The 16563-nt window shown below is 40.6% G+C and overlaps 1 protein-coding gene and 1 pseudogene across 1 annotated transcript in view; one reads left to right on the top strand and one right to left on the bottom strand.

Annotated features, from left to right (window-relative positions):
* DPH6 (diphthamine biosynthesis 6) overlaps nucleotides 1–16563 on the bottom strand; it is a 203589-nt gene that overhangs the window by 44705 nt on the left and 142321 nt on the right. The gene's annotated exons all lie outside the window — the stretch shown is intronic.
* LOC148776485 (uncharacterized) lies at nucleotides 532–14014 on the top strand (annotated as a pseudogene).

The following is a 16563-nucleotide window of genomic DNA, read 5'->3' as shown; positions in this document are numbered from 1 at the left end:
ATTCAGAGAAATATTTTCATTTATTTATTCCTAGGATAAGCACTGAAAATTCATAAAACCTGGTTATGTGTAAATCAGAATAAATAAAACTTTAAAGCTTTGGGGGGCAGTCCTAAGATGGTGGAGGAATAGGACAGGGAGACCACTTACTCCCCAACAAATTTGTTGAAAGATCATTTGGACGCTGAGCAAATACCACAAAACAACTTCTAAACGCTCGCAGATGACACCAGGCACTCAGAAAGGCAGCCATTGTCTTCAAAAGGAGGTAGGACAAAATATAAAAGATAAAAAGAGAGATAAAAGAGTTAGGGATAGAGACCCATTCCGGGGAGGGAGTCTTAAAAGAGGAGAAGTTTCCAAACACCAGGAAACCCTCTCACCGGCGGGTCTGTGAAGAGTTCTGGAACTCAGAGGGCAACATCACTGGGAGGGAAAAATAAAAAAACCAACCCACAGATTACGTGCCTAATTGCAACACCCAGTGGAGAAGTAGCCTAGACACTCGTGTCCACCACCAGAAAGCTGGGGATGAACAGGGAGGCACGGTTGCACTGCTTAGGGTAAGGACTGGGCCTGTATGCCCTGAGGGCAATCTGAGGGAGCTAACGTGAGATAGTAACCCAAACTGTGGGATAGCCAGAGGGGAAAAAAAAAAGAGAGAGAGAACTTTCCTGCAGAAAGCTCTAACCTAAGGCACTGCCAGGCTGCTCACAGAACAAAGGACTGAGCAAATACCAGAGGCCAGTTAGCCATCTGCAGACTGGCCCACCCTCCGCTGGAGACAGGGAGGCAGGCGGGTGACAGTCAGAGACTGAAAGAAATGGGTAAACTTGGCCCCAGAGACAGCATCCCCTACCAAACTGCTAGCAGGCTCCCAGTTGTTAACCAAGTCTTCCTGGGATCCTGGATGGTTGACATCCGTCAGGAGGGTCGCAGCCAGAGATCAGCTCCCCAGAAGAGACAACGGCACACCTGAGACGTTGTTCCCGCTGCGCACCCAGGACACCGAGTGGCTGGGACCGGGGAGGTGATAAGACTCACCCCAGCTGGGAAGAGTATGCTCGCCAAGCTTCTGTTCGCCTGAGCTACTTGTACTTGTACTTGGGAAGGGCACAAAATGGAGGCCCAACTGAGTCTGTGCCTTTGTGGAGTACCCGAGAACCTGAACCTGAGTGGTGTAGATCTTGGAAGTGTACGCAACCCAGGGCCCGCTTTAAACAGTTCCCTGGCAGATCAACCTGGAGCTTGAGCAGTGTAGACAGGAAAAGCACACACGCCGTGAGCAGGGGGCAAACCCAGTGTGGCCCAGACACTGCGAGCACTCCCTACATACGCCAGTGATATTTGCTCGCAGTGTTCCTCCCTTCCTGCAGCACAAGTGAACAAGTGAGCCTAAATAAATGACCATCTTCGCCCCCTTGTGTCAGGGTGGAAGTTAGATACTGAAGAGATTTGCAAACAGAGGAAGCCAAGATAAAGAAAGAAGAAGGAACGGCTCTGCAAGTGACAGGTGCAACAGATTAAAACCCTATAGTTAGCACTGGTTACATTGAAAGGGACCCTATAGACCTAGAGAAGAAGTATAAGGTGGAACAGGAACTATCTGAAACTGAACTGACCACAAACTGCTCACAAGAGCACCAGAGAAATTCCTAGACATATTTTACTATTATCATTTTTAAATTAAAAAAATTTTTTTTAAGTTCTTTATTACTCCTTCAATTTTCATTTTTAAAAATACTATTACTTTGATAAAAAAGACCCTGTTTTTAAAGCAAATTTCATATTTTTTATATAACTTTTGTGATTTTTTTTTAATATTGTATTTTTGAGAATCTAACAACTACTCTAGATTTTTAATCTTTGATTTTTTGTATTTGTTATCAATTCTGTACCTTTAAGAAACCAAAATCAGTACCCATTTTAACTTAGGAGTGTGATTACTGGCTTCATCGCTCTCTCCCATTTTGATACTCCTTTTTCTCCCCCCGGACCCCCTAAATTTCCTCCCTCCTCCTCTTCCTCTCTATATAACTCTGTGAATCTCTTTGGGTGTTCTGGGTTGTGGAGAAAACTTAGGGAACTGACCACAGGCTACACTGGTCTCTCTCCTTTTGACTGCCCCGCCTCTCCTCCTGGCCACCTCTATCTCCCTCCTCCCACTTCTCTTCTCTATGGAACTCCGTGAACCTCTCTTGAGTGTTCCAGACTGTGTACACAAACAGGGAATTGATTACTGGCTAGACTGGTCTCTCCCTTTTTGATTCCTCCTGTTCTCCTCCTGGTCACCTCTATCTCCCTCCTCCCTCTTCTCTTCTTCATGTAACTCTGCGAACCTCTCTGGGTGTCCCTCACTGTGGAGAATCTTTTCACCATTAACCTAGATGTTTTATCATTGGACTGTATGGATGTAGAAGTCTTGAGGCTACTATAAGAATAAGACTGAAAGCCAGAGGCAGGAGGCTTAATTCAAAACTTGAGAACAGCAGAAAACTCCTGACTTCAGGGATCATCAATCAACAAAAGCTCATTCGAAAGCCTCCATACCTACACTGAAACCAAGCTCCACCCAAGAGCCAACAAGTTTCAGAGCAAGACATACTAAGCTAATTCTCCAACAAAGCAGGAACATAACTGAGCACAAAAATACAGGTGGCCAAAAGTCACACCAAACCCACAGACACCTTAAAACTCACTACTGGACACTTCATTGCACTCCAGAGAGAAGAAATCCAGTTCCACCCACCAGAACACCGGCGCAAGCTTCCCTAACCAGGAAACCTTGATAAGCCACTCGTCCAACACCACCCACAGGAAGGAACATATACAATAAAGAGGAACCACAAACTGCCAGCATACAGAAAGGCCACCCCAAACACAGCAATCTAAACAAGATGAAAATGCAGAGAAATATTCAGCAGGTAAAGGAACATGATAAATACCCACCTAACCAAACAAAAGAGGAGGAGATAGAGTCTACCTGAAAAAGAATTCAGAAAAATGATAGTAAAAATGATCTAAAATCTTGAAAACAAAATGGAGTGAAAGGTAAACAGTCTGTAGACAAGGATTAGGAAGATGCAAGAAAAGTTTAACAAGAACCTAGAAGAAATTAAAAAAAAAGTGAATCAATAATAAATAATGCAATAACTGAAATCAAAAGCACTCTGGAGGGAAACAACAGTAGAATAACTGATGCAGAATTTAGGATAAGTGAGGTGGAAGACAGAATGGTGGAAATAAATGAAGCAGAGAGGAAAAAAGAAAAATGAATTAAAAGAAATGAAGACAACCTCAGAGACCACTGGGACTACGTCAAACACTCCAACATTTGAATCATAAGAGTCCCAGAAGAAGATAAAAAGAAAGACCATGAGAAAATACTTGAGGAGATAATAGTTGAAAACTTCCCTAAAACAGGGAAGGAAATAGCCACCCAAGTCCAAAAAACCCAGAGAGTCCCGAGCATGATAAACTCAAGGGGAAACGCCCCAAAATATATATTAATCAAATTAACGAAAACAAAACACACAGAACAATTATTAAAAGCAGCAATGGAAAAACAACAAACACCCACAAGGGGATCCCCATAAGGATAACAGCTGATCTTTCAACAGAAACTCTTCAAGACAGAAGGGAATGGCAGGACATACTTATAATGATGAAACAGAAAAACCTACAACCCAGACTACTGTACCCAGCAAGGATATCATCTTTATATGAAGGAGTAATCAAAAGCTTTACAGACAAGCAAAAGCTGAGAGAATTCAGCACCACCAAACCAGCTCTTCAACAAATGCTAAAGGATCTTCTCTATAGACAGGAAACTCGAACCCAAAACAACAAAGTAAATCGCAATGGGATCATACTTATCAATAATTACATGAAATGTAAATGGGTTGAATGCCCCAACCAAAAGACAAAGGCTGGCTGAATGGATACAAAACAAGACCCTTATATATGCTCTTAACAAGAGACCCACCTCAAACCTAGGGACACATACAGACTGAAAGTGGAGGGCTGGAAAAAGATATTTCATGCAAATGGAGACCAAAAGAAAGCAGGAGTAAACAATACTCATATCAGATAAAACAGACTTTGAAATAAAGATTGTGAAAAGAGACAAAAGGACACAAGATAATGATCAAAGGATCAATCCAAGAAGAAGATATGACAATTATGTATACACCCAACATAAGATCACTGCAATAATTAAGGCAAATGCTAACAAATATGAAAGGGGAAATTAACAGTAACACAATAATAGTGGGAGAAAATTATTAATTATGTTATTATAATTGTTACTATTTATATAATATAATATATTATATATCATATACAATATACACTATAATACATAATAATATAAATATATTATTTATTATATTATTAATTACTATAATTATTTCTTATTATTAATAATAGTGGGAGACTATTATCCACTCACACCTATGGATAGATCAACTAAACAGAAAATTAGCAAGGAAACACAAACTTTAAATGATCCATAGGACCAGTTAGATCTAATTGATATCTATAGGACTTTTCACCCTAAAACAATTAATTTCACCTTTTTCTCAAGTGCACACAGAACCTTCTCCAGGATAGATCACATTCTGGGTCATAAATCTAGCCTTGATAAAATCAAAAATAGTGAAATTATCTCAAACATATTTTCTGATCACATGCAGTAAGACTAGATGTCAACTACAGGAAAAAAAAAACTATTAAAAATACAAACATATGGAGGCTAAACAACATGATTCTGAATAACCAACAAATCACAGAAGAAATCAAAAAAGAAATCAAAACGTGCATAAGGAATGAAAGTGAAAATACAACCCAAAACCTATGGGACACTGAGAAGGCAGTGCAAAGGGGAAGGTTCATAGTAATACAGGCTTACCTCAAGGAACAAGAAAAAAGTCAAATAAATAACCTAAATCTACACCAAAAGCAAGTAGAAAAGGAAGAAATGAAGAACCCCATGGTTAGTAGAAGGAAAGAAAACATAAAAATTAGGGCAGAAATAAATGCAAAGGACAAAAAAGAGACAGTAGCAAAAATCAACAAAGCTAAAAGCTGGTTCTTTGAGAAGATAAATAAAATAGACAAACCACTAGCTATACTCATCAAGAAACTAAGGGAGAAGAATCAAATCAACAAAATTAGAAATGAAAATGGAGAAATCACAACAGACAACACAGAAATACAAAGGATCATAAGAGACTACTATCAGCAACTATATGTGAATAAAATGGACTACTTGGAAGAAATGGACAAATTCCTAGAGAAGTATAACTTTCCAAAACTGAACCAGGAAGAAATGGAAAATCTTAATGGACCCATCACGAGCATGGAAATCGAAACTGTAATCAGAAATCTTCCAGCAAACACGACCCCAGGACCAGTTGACTTCACAGCCAAATTCTACCAAATATTTAGACAAGAGTTGCGGTGCAGACGCGAGAGACACCGCCCCTGCAGCGCAGACGTGAGAGACGCTGGCCCCCACGTAACCGACCACGTAAAGAGGCACGGCCCTGAGGAGCTATCCCACGCCTGAGGCCAGGGCCGGTGGCCGAGAGGAGCTACCCATGTCCAATAGGCGGTGGCTGCAGGGGCTCAGGAGGGCCGAGAGGAACTACTCCATGTTCAAGGTCAGGAGGGGCGGCCTTGAGGAGATACCCCTCATCCAAGGTAAGGTGCAGCAGCTGCGCTTTCTTGGAGCAGCTGTGAAGAGATTTCCTACGCCCAAAGTAAGAGAAACCCAAATAAGACGGTAGGTATTGCGAGGAGGCATCTGAGGGCAGACACACTGAAATCATAATCACAGGAAACTAGTCGATCTGATCACATGGACCACAGCTGAATGTGGTCCACTGGAGAAGGGAATGGCAAACCACTTCAGTATACTTCCTTGAGAACCCCATGAACAGTATCAAAGGGCAAAATGATAGGATACTGAATGAGGAATTCCCCAGGTCGGTAGGTGCCAGTATGCTACTGGAGATCAGTGGAGAAGTAACTCTAGAAGGAATAAAGGGATGGAGCAAAAGCAAAACCAATACCCAGTTGTGGATGTGACCGGTGATAGAAGCAAGGTCCGGTGCTGTAATGGCATAGGAACCTGGAATGTTAGGTCCATGAATCAAGGCAAATTGGAAGTGGTCAAACAGGAGATGGCAAGAGTGAACATTGACATTCTAGGAATCAGTGAATTAAAATGGACTGGAATGGGTGAATTTAACTCAGATGACCATTATATCTAGTACTGTGGGCAGGAATCCCTTAGAAGAAATGGAGTAGCCATCATGGTCAACAAAAGAGTCCGAAATGCAGTACTTGGATGCAATCTTAAAAACGACAGAATGATTTCTGTTCATTTCCAAGGCAAACCATTCAATATGGGCCTATGCCCCAACCAGTAACGCTGAAGAAGCCGAAGTTGAACGATTCTATGAAGACCTACAAGACCTTTTAGAACTAACACCCAAAAAAGATGTCCTTTTCATTATAGGGGACTGGAATGCAAAAGTAGGAAGTCAAAAAACACCTGGAGTAACAGGAAAATTTGGCCTTGGAGCACAGAATGAAGCAGGGCAAAGGCTAATAGAGTTTTGTCAAGAGAACACATGGTCATAGCAAACACGCTCTTCCAACAACACAACACAAGGGAAGACTCTACACATGGACATCACCAGATGGTCAACACCAAAATCAGAATGATTATATTCTTTGCAGCCAAAGATGAAGAAGCTGTATACAGTTAGCAAAAACAAGACCAGGAGCTGACTGTGGCTCAGATCATGAACTCCTTATTGCGAAATTCAGACTTAAATTGAAGAAAGTAGGGAAAACCACTAGACCATTCAGATATGATCTCAATCAAATCCCTTATGATTATAAAGTGGAAGTGAGAAATAGATTTAAGGGACTAGATCTGATAGATAGAGTGCCTGATGAACTCTGGACGGAGGTTCGTGACATTGTACAGGAGACAGGGACCAAGACCATCCCCATGGAAAAGAAATGCAAAAAAGCAAAATGGCTGTCTGAGGAGGCCTTACAAATAGCTGTGAAAAGAAGAGAAGCGAAAAGCAAAGGAGAAAAGGAAAGATATAAGCATCTGAATGCAGAGTTCCAAAGAATAGCAAGGAGAGATAAGAAAGCCTTCCTCAGTGATCAATGCAAAGAAATAGAGGAAAACAACAGAACAGGAAAAACAAGAGATCTCTTCAAGAAAATTAGAGATTCCAAGGGAACATTTCACGCAAAGATGGGCTCGATAAAGGACAGAAATGGTATGGACCTAACAGAAGCAGAAGATATTAAGAAGAGGTGGCAGGAATACACAGAAGAACTGTACAAAAAAGATCTTCACGACCAAGATAGTCACGATAACGTGATCACTGACCTAGAGCCAGACAGCTTGGAATGTGAAGGCAAGTGGGCCTTAGAAAGCATCACTATGAACAAAGCTAGTGGAGGTGATGGAATTCCAGTTGAGCTATTTCAAATCTTGAAAGATGATGCTGTGAAAGTGCTGCACTCAATATGCCAGCAAATTTGGAAAACTCAGCAGTGGCCACAGGACTGGAAGAGGTCAGTCTTCATTCCAATCCCAAAGAAAGGCAATGCCAAAGAATGCTCAAACTACCGCACAATTGCACTCATCTCACACGCTAGTAAAGTCATGCTCAAAATTCTCCAAGCCAGGCTTCAGCAGTATGTAAACCGTGAATTCCCAGATGTTCAAGCAGGTTTTAGAAAAGGCAGAGGCACCAGAGATCAAATTGCCAACATCCGCTGGATCATGGAGAAAGCAAGAGAGTTCCAGAAAAACATCTATTTCTGCTTCATTGACTATGCCAAAGCCTTTGACTGTGTGAATCACAATAAACTGTGGAACATTCTGAAAGAGATGGGAATCCCAGACCACCTGACCTGCCTCTTGAGAAACCTGTATGCAGGTCAGGAAGCAACAGTTAGAACTGGACATGGAACAACAGACTGGTTCCAAATAGGAAAAGGAGTACATCAAGGCTGTATATTGTCACCTTGTTTATTTAACTTACATGCAGAGTACATCATGAAGAACGCTGGGCTGGAAGAAGCATAGGCTGGAATCAAGATTGCTGGGAGAAATATCAATAACCTCAGATATGCAGAAGACACTACCCTTATGGCAGAAAGTGAAGAGGAACTCAAAAGCCTCTTGATGAAAGTGAAAGAGGAGACTGAAAAGGTTGGCTTGAAGCTCAACATTCAGAAAACAAAGATCATGGCATCTGGTCCCATCACTTCCTGGGAAATAGATGGGGAAACAGTGGAAACAGTGTCAGACTTTATTTCTTTGGGCTCCAAAATCACTGCAGATGCTGATTGCAGCCATGAAATTAAAAGACGCTTGCTCCTTGGAAGGAAAGTTATGACCAACCTTGACAGTATATTAGAAAGCAGAGACATTACTTTGCCAACAAAGGTCCGTCTAGTCAAGGCTATGGTTTTTCCCGTGGTCATGTATGATTGTGAGAGTTGGACTGTGAAGAAAGCTGATCGCCGAAGAACTGATGCTTTTGAACTGTGGTGCTGGAGAAGACTCTTGAGAGTCCCTTGGACTGCAAGGAGATCCAACCAGTCCATTCTAAAGGAGATCAATCCTGGGTGTTCATTGGAAGGACTGATGCTAAAGCTGAAACTGCAATACTTTGGCCACCTCATGCGATGAGTTGACTCACTGGAAAAGACTCTGATGCTGGGAGGGATTGGGGGCGGGAGGAGAAGGGGACGACCGAGAATGAGATGGCTGGATGGCATCACCGACTCTCGACATGAGTTTGAGTGAACTCCAGGAGTTGGTGATGGACAGGGAGGCCTGGCGTTCTGTTGCAAAGAGTCGGACAAGACTGAGCGACTGAACTGAACGGAACTGAAGCCATCTTGATCTCTGAGATCTCTTCTAAATTGGTATACTATCACACATGGGATGATGATAGGGATGTGGAGTCAGGGATGTGGTAGGAAGATTATTCATACTACCCTGGAATATACTCAGATATGGAACTTTTCTCAAGAACTTTTTTACTGCCTAAAATACTGATGTTTCCATAAATACTAAACTATATGCAAATGAAAATTCTTTGTAACTTACTTTTATAAATATAATAAATGAATATTTAATTTTCTTACACATTTTTTTCACAAGTTTCTTCATTTAGAAACATCTTAGCATTGTATGTACAATCTTTATGATATTTAATTTCTCTAAATGGAAGAAGACAGTTATTAAGATAATTTTAAAACGAGGATCTGGAGAGACAGATCACTTCAGAAAAAACAAACCTGTTAGCTTATCTATAATTATGAAGCTCGAAGATGTTAATCTTTATCTCATGTATTTTGGTTTTGGTATTTTCTAACTGGATGATATGCACAGAAAATTCTGACATTTAAGATCCTTCATAAGTGAGAATGGAAGGGCAGGGTCATATTAGTATCAGTAAAATATATTTATCACTGGATTTATGCTTTAAGTACTTTAGAGAGAAATATTTTAAATAATAAAGCCAATGTTTGACTTAACATTTAACACAAAGCTTAACAAAATAAATAACTTCTTAGTTTACTAGTTTTATCAACAAGAATTCATTTATATTTCTAAGCTCAGCTAAAGAAAGATGCTAATACACCAATATATTTGCTCTCAAATGACTTGACTATATAGAAGCATTTTAGAATATATGAATATATAGCAATGCCTCAGTAATTTTAAGATCCATCTTATATATTCATTCTATTCTCAATTTTTAAGCAGTAGTACTGGTAAGTGTAGCCAGTCCAAAGTCATAATCTCTTACTTTGAATAAACGCTAGTATCTAGACCCAATACAATTTCAGTATAATTTGAAATCTCTATCCTAATCTTTGTAATATCATGATTCCCATTTTATTTTATACAATGTTAGAAACCTTTGAGGGACTGGAAAAGCCTATGAAAAAGCCACAATGGTTCACGGGCTTTTTCAATGCAATTCAACTTTATCTAAAAGCTTCAATTTATCCTAGTTTTTGAAAAAAATGTTTCTTTTTCAGATTCATTCAATTTAGGTGTCTCTTCTCTAGTGAAGGCTGGGTCATGAAAGGACATAAACAGTGCTTCACCAAAACCCTAACAGTCTGTTCAATTTACCTCCTGAATCAGTCAGTTGTGGAATGTGTTTCTGTGTTTCTAGTTCCCTTATGAAAACCTTTATAATCATTGAGATAGTAATATTTAATAACATTTATATAAATACAAACATCAAAAATATTAATATCAATAAAAACAAAAGTGAAAATGAAATTCACTCAGTCATATCCAACTCTTTGTGACCCCATGGACCATACAGTCCATGGAATTCTCTAGGCCAGAATACTGGAGTGGGTAGCCTTTCCCTTCTCCAGGGGATCTTCCCAACCCAGGAATCGAACTGGGGTCTCCTGCATTGCAGGCAGATTCTTTACCAATTGGGCTATCAGGGAAGCCCAATATTAATAAATACATAAATAAGTTAAAGTTATTAACAAAATTTTCTCCAAAGTAGAGAAAAATTTACCATAAATCCTGACACCTAAGCATTTAATCATATATTATAGACATTCCTTGATGGAAGCTGGGTGGATGAATAAACCCACAACAAGACCTAGGCACTGGATAACTCCATGCAGAATTAAGAAATTAATTAGGAGGAAGAACCATAATTTGCAGAGCTGACATCTATTTTACTTTACTTGCATGTATCAATGGGAAGCAATTACAATTCAATTAAAATATTCAATTTTATTACTTTACTGACTGACCTTGAAGTTAATGCCTGTTTTATTTAATTGCATCATCTATGAATAAATGTTAACCCTACAATGTTATGCCCCATTATTTTCAATGCATTTTTCAACTTCTCAACTGAATTATATCAGTCAATTTATTGTCTACTGTCATGAGAGCAAGTGGAGGTTTATTTCTTTGCGACAGCCCAATATATGAGAGAAACATTACAAAATGTTTGATAATGCTATTTTTAACAGAGTCAAGTAAAATGAATTGTGTTCTCATCTCAACTTTTGTAGCCTAGACATTTACTGTAAAATCAGTAGGTGATATTAGAAAAGGTATAATCACTCTGAGAAGCAATTTTTAGTCTGACTATAATCTTGATAAATTTCACTGCAGGCAGAAATGGAACATCCCATGTATCTTCAAAAGTTAAACACACACACACACACACACACACAGACACCCCTATTAATCTCTTCCTATTTTTACCAGGGTCTCTGGCTATCAGAATAAGTGGATTTCATCTAAAAAGCTTTAATGTTCTTGTTAGGGCTTCCTTAGTGTTTCAGTGGTAAAGAATCTGCCTGCAATGCAGGAGAGGACGGGTTTGGTCCCAAGGTCTGGAAGATCCCCTGGAGGAGGAAATGGCAGACCATTCCAGTATTCTTGCTGGAAACTCTCCAGTATTCTTGCCAGAGGAGCCTCGTGGGCTACAGCTCATGAGATCTCAAAAGTCAGACACAACTTAGTGACTAAACCACCATCACCACCAATTTTTTTTGTTCCCAGACTTCAATTGAGCACACTATTATCCTACAATTGAGAATTTAATTAATGAAATCACTATATTCATGTCAAAAAGAACAAATAAGACTGATTATATGATCTCTAAAGCAAAAAATAGCTCACATTTTTTGAAAGTTGACTATCTGGAGAAGGATCTTATTTCAATTTCCAAATTTTCCATTTCTACAATTAGATTACTAAAAGCTTAGCTATCTTAGAGGGTATGTTAGGATTCATCTCAACATGTAACTTCTTTCTGAAATCTATGAACTAGTAGTTTACTTCAATGTATGTAACATAAAGGAGACTCAGATACTTTATGGAGTCACTTTTGAGATCCACAGAACCCATGAAATGAATGATCAAAAAATCATGTTAAATATAAGTATGCAGTTAATAATAATCAATACTTGCTGATGATAGCCTAAATGGTCCTTTGTCTATTTTTAAAATACTATAAAGTTTTAATATGTATAAAATGAATAAAAGGTAAAAGATATGCAAATTAAAGAAAATTTTAAAGTGAGGATTTGAGATACTTATTAAAAATAGGTAAGTTTTTAACATAAATATCTTCCTAATTTTTCATATTAATTTTTGACATAATGAAAACTGGAAAGTGAAAGAAGCCTGATAATGAGTAGAGATTGTTTAAAGGGGTGAAAGTTGAAGTTAAAAAAGCAGACAAAAGTCAAATCCTACGGATCTTTGTGTTTAATTTTAAAAAGTTTATACTTGAATGTAAGGTCAGAAAGAAGATAGAAGAATTCTAAGCCGAGGAGCGCATGATCCAATTTAACCTTTAGAAAGATCACTCTGCTGCTACTGCTGCTAAGTCACTTCAGTTGTGTCCGACTCTGTGCAACCCCATAGATGGAAGACCACCAGGCTCCCCTGTCCCTGGGATTCTCCAGGCAAGAACACTGGAGAGGGTTGCCATTTCCTTCTCCAGTGCATGAAAGTGAAAAGTGAAAAGGAAAGTCGCTCAGTCGTGTCCAACTCTCAGCGACCCCAAGGACTGCAGACTACCAGGATCCGCCGTCCATGGGATTTTCCAGGCACAGTCAAATTCATTGACAGGAAACAAGACTGACAGTAAGAAGGCAAATAAAGGAACTGTTGCAATAATTAGTGAGGCAGGATCTAACAGACAAAAGCAATAGGTATTGAAGGAAGAGAACAGATTTGAGAGCAACACACAGTAGGCAGGATACATATTACTTGCTGATGAACTGGGTCTGGTGAATAATACAGGAAAAAGAAAAAGCAAAGATAGGGGCGGTCCTAAGATGGTGGAGGAATAGGACAGGGAGATCACTTTCTCCCCCACAAATTCATTGAAAGAATACTTGAATGTTGAGCAAAGACCACAAAACAACTTCTGAATGCTGGCAGAGAACACCAGGCACCCAGAAAGGCAGTCCATTGTCTTCAAAAGGAGGTAGGACAAAATATAAAAGATAAAGAGACAAAAGAGTTAGGGATGGACCTGTCCCAGGCGGGAGTCATAAAAGAGGGTAAGTTTCCAAACACCAGGAAACCCTCTCACCAGCGGGTCTGTGGGGAGTTTTGGAATCTCAGAGGGCAACATAACCAGGAGGAAAAATAAATAAACAAAACCCACAGATTACGTGCCTAACTGGCAACTCCCAGCGGAGAAGTAGCCCAGACGCTCGTGTCTGACATCAGCAAGCTGGGGCTGAACAGGGAGGCATGGGTTGCATTGCTTAGGGTAAGGACTGGGCCTGAATGCCCTGAGGGCAATCTGAGGGTGCTAACGTGAGATAGCAACCCAAACCCAGAGAGAGAGAGAGAGAAAAGAGAGAGAGAGAAAAGAAAGAGAGAGAGAGAAATTTCCTGTGGAAAGCCCTAACCTAAGGCACTACAGGGCCCGCTGACAGAACAAAGGACTGAGCCAATACCAGAGGAGACAGCCCATCGCCTGCCGAGACCGGGAGGCAGGTGGGCGGCAGCCAGAGCCGGAAAAGGGCAATGTTGGCCCCAGAGATGGCATCCTCTACCAAACTGTGAGCAGGTTCCCAGTTGCTAACCAAGTCTTTCTGGGATCCTGGATGGTTGACGTCCACTGGGAGGGTGGCAGCCAGAGATCAGCTTCTGAGAAGAGACACACGACACACCTGAGACGGTGCTCCCTCTGTGCACCGAGGAAACTGAGCGGCTGGGATGGGGGAGGCGATAAGATGCACCGCACCTGGAGAGTGTGCGCCCGCCAAGCACCTGGTCGCCTGAGCTGCTTGGACCTGGGAAGGGCACAAAACGCAGGCCCAACTGAGTCTGTGCCTTTGTGGAGTACCCGAGAACCTGCATCTGAGTGGCTTAGACCTGGGAAGTGCAGGCAACCCAGGGCCTGCTTTAGACAGTTCCCTGGCAGAGCAACCTGGAGTCTGAGCAGTGTAGACTGGGAAAACACACATGCCATGAGTGGGGGCAAACCCAGTGTGGCCGAGACACTGCGAGCACTCCCCACACATGCCAGTGATATTTGCTGGCATCGTTCCTCCCTCCCCACAGCACGACTGAACAAGTAAGCCTAAATAAATGACCACCTTCGCCCCCTTGTGTCAGGGCAGGAATTAGACACTGAAGAGACTTGCAAACATTAAGAAGCCAAAATGAACAGAGGGAACTACTTTGGAAGTGACAGGTTCACGAGATTAAACCCTGTAGTTAGCACCGATTACATGCAAAGGGGCCTGCAGATCTTGAGAAGTATAAGCTGGAACAAGGAACTATCTGAAACTGAGCTGACCCCACACTGCCGCTCCAGAGAAATTCCTAGACATATTTTACTACTATCATTTTTAAAATTTTTTAAATTTTTAATCAAAAAAATTTTTAAGTCCTATATTACTCCTTTCATTTTCCTTTTTATAACCTACTATTACCTTGCCATAAAAAAAAACCCTATTTTAAAGGAAAATTCATATCTATATATATATAAAACTTTTGTGATTCTGTTTTTTTTTTTAATATTGTATTTTTGAGAGTCTAACCTCTACTCTAGATTTTTAATCTTTGCTTTTTGGTATTTGTTATCAATTTTGCACCTTTAAGAATCCAATCTTCAGTACCCATTTTTACTTAGGAGTGTGATGACTGCTTGACTGCCCTCTCCCCCCATGACTCTCCTTTTCTCCCCCAGGTCACCTCTATCTCCTCCCTCCCACTTCTCTACCCAACTCTGTGACTCTCTCTGGGTGTTCCGGGCTGTGGAAAACACTTAGGGAACTGATTACTGGCTGGATCTGCCTCTCTCCTCTTGACCCCGCCTCTTCTCCTCCTGGTCACCTCTATCCCCTTCCTCCCTCTTCTCTTCTCTATGTAACTCCGTGAACCTCCCTGGGTGTCCCAGGCTGTGGAGAGCACACAGGGATTTGATTACTGGCTAGCTTGCTCTCTCCCCTTTTGATCCCCCTCTTCTCCTCCTGGTCACTTCTATCTCCTTCCTCCCTCTTCTCTTCTCCATGCAACTCTGTGAACCTCTCTGGGTTTCCTTCACTGTGGAGAATCTTTTCACCATTAACCTAGATGTTTTATCATCAGTGCTGCATGGATGGAAAAATCTAGAGACTACTGTAAGAATAAGACTGAAAACCAGAGGCAGGAGGCTTAAGTCCTAAACCTGAGAACACCAGAGAACTCCTTACTTCAGGGAACATTTATCGATAAGAGCTCATTCAAAAGCCTCCATACCTACACTGAAACAGACATCTACCCAAAAGCAAACAAGTTTCAGAGCAATACATACCACACAAATTTTCCAGCAATGAAGGAACATAGCCCTGAGCTTTAATATAAAGGCTGCCCAAAGTCACACCAAACCCAGAGACACCTTAAAACTCACTACTGGACACTTCATTGCACTCCAGAGAGAATAAATCCAGCTCCACCTACCAGAACACCGACACAAGCTTCCCTAACCAGGAAACCTTGACAAGCCACTCATCCAACAACACCCACAGGGAGAAACCTACAATAAAGAGGAACCACAAACTGCCAGCATATAGATAGGCCACCCCAAACACAGCAATCTGAACAGGATAAAAAGGCAGAGAAATACTCAGCAGGTAAAGGAACATGATAAATGCCCACCAAACCAAACAAAAGAGGAGGAGATAGGGAGTCTACCTGAAAAAGAATTCAGAATAATGACAGTAAAAATGATCCAAAATCTTGAAAACAAAATGGAGTTACAAATAAATAGCCTGGAGACAAGGATTGAGAAGATGCAAGAAAAGTTTAACAAGAACCTAGAAGAAATAAAAAAGAGTCAATCAATAATGAATAATGCAATAACTTAGATCAAAAGCACTCTGGAGGGAATCAACCAACTTGAGGCAGAAGATTGGATAAGTGATGTGAAGATAGAATGGTAGAAATAAATGAAGCAGAGAGAAAAAAAGAATTAAAAGAAATGAGGATAACCTCAGAGACCTCTGGGACTATGTCAAATGCCACAACATTTGAATCATAGGAGTCCCAGAAGAAGAAGACAAAAAGAAAGGCCATGAGAAAATACTTGAGGAGATAATAGCTGAAAACTTCCCTAAAATGGGGAAGGAAATAGTCACCCAAGTCCAAGAAACCCAGAGCCCCAAACAGGATAAACGCAAGGCGAAACACCTCAAGACACATAATAATCAAATTAACAAGATCAAACACAAAGAATATACATTAAAAGCATCAAGGGAAAAACAACAAATAACACACAAGGGGATTCCCATAAGGATAACAGTTGATCTTTCAATAGAAACTCTTCAGGCCAAAAGGGAATGGCAGGACATACTTAAAATGATGAAAGAGAAAAACCCAGATTACTGTACCCAGCAAGGATATCATTTATATATGAAGAAGTAATCAAAAGCTTTCCATTCTGTTCTGTTCCATCGCTCAGTTGTGTCCGACTCTTTGCGACCCCATGGACTGTAGCCTACCAG

This window comes from Moschus berezovskii, chromosome 9 (assembly GCF_049115385.1).
Source record: "Moschus berezovskii isolate FMDL1 chromosome 9, NW_MosBer_1.0, whole genome shotgun sequence".
Lineage (NCBI taxonomy): Eukaryota > Metazoa > Chordata > Mammalia > Artiodactyla > Moschidae > Moschus > Moschus berezovskii.
Note: the sequence above shows the minus strand (reverse complement) of the source record. Positions and strands in the feature narration are given on the sequence as shown.